At 32.9% G+C, this 954-nt stretch overlaps 1 non-coding gene across 1 annotated transcript; it reads right to left on the bottom strand.

The window, feature by feature from the left end:
- Window positions 1-361: 361 nt before the first annotated feature.
- LOC125134706 (U6 spliceosomal RNA) lies at window positions 362-467 on the bottom strand. Its single transcript, XR_007136720.1, has one exon. It is a non-coding gene; the product is annotated as a U6 spliceosomal RNA (small nuclear RNA).
- Window positions 468-954: the final 487 nt, after the last annotated feature.

Here is a 954-nt window from a genome sequence, read left to right as displayed (position 1 = left end):
AACTTCAACACTGCTTTCTAGAAGAGATAAATCATTTTGCATTCTCACTAGCAGTGTATTAATGGTCCAGCCTCTCTACAGCCTTGCCAGTATCTGTTGTTATTTATATTTTCTATTTATGGTATTTTGATAGGTGAGTATAGACATTACATTGCTGTGTTAATATGCACTTCATATATAATTGCTAATTAATTTGAACATTTTTCATGTGCTTCTTTGACATTCACTCATATATCCTCTTCACTGACATGTCTCTTCATGACTTTTGCCCATATTCCAACTGGATCATTTTTGTACTGTTGAGTTTTTGATTTGTTTTAGGAAGTCTTGACTCTTTTTAAATTAGAGTATAGTTTATATAAAAAATATACAACACTTCCAAATTTACATGTCATCCTTGCTCAGGGGCCATGCTAATCCTCTCTGTATTATTCCAATTTTAGTGTATGTGGTGCCAAAGGAAGCACCCGAATTATTGAGTTTTAAGAGTTCTTTGTATACTCTAAATTCCAGTCTTTGGCTAGATATGTGGTTTGCCAATATTTTTTTTTTTCATGTTCCGTGCTTCTCTTTTCATCTTTTTGAAAGGTTCTTTTGCTTAGCAAAACCCTGACATTCCATGGAGCCCGATTTATCATTATTTCCCTTTTATGGACTGTATTTTCAGTCCTTAGTCTAAGAACTCTTTGCCTCACTCAGATCTCAAAGATTATTTTCCCTCCCTCTTCCTCCCTCTCTCTTTTTTAAGTTTTATAATTTTTCATGTTACATTGTAAAAGGTCAGTGCAACATATTTGTGTGTCTATTCCTGAGTTTTTAATTTTGCTTTATGGATCCATGTGTTTATTTCTCCACAAACACCTCACAGTCTTGATTAATGTAACTGTGTAATAAGTCATAAAATTGAGTAGAATGATCCTTCCCACTTTATTCTTACTTTTCAAAATTTTACTA

This window comes from Phacochoerus africanus, chromosome 8 (assembly GCF_016906955.1).
Source record: "Phacochoerus africanus isolate WHEZ1 chromosome 8, ROS_Pafr_v1, whole genome shotgun sequence".
Classification (NCBI taxonomy): Eukaryota; Metazoa; Chordata; class Mammalia; order Artiodactyla; family Suidae; genus Phacochoerus; species Phacochoerus africanus.
This window is presented reverse-complemented; position numbering and strand designations above follow the sequence as displayed.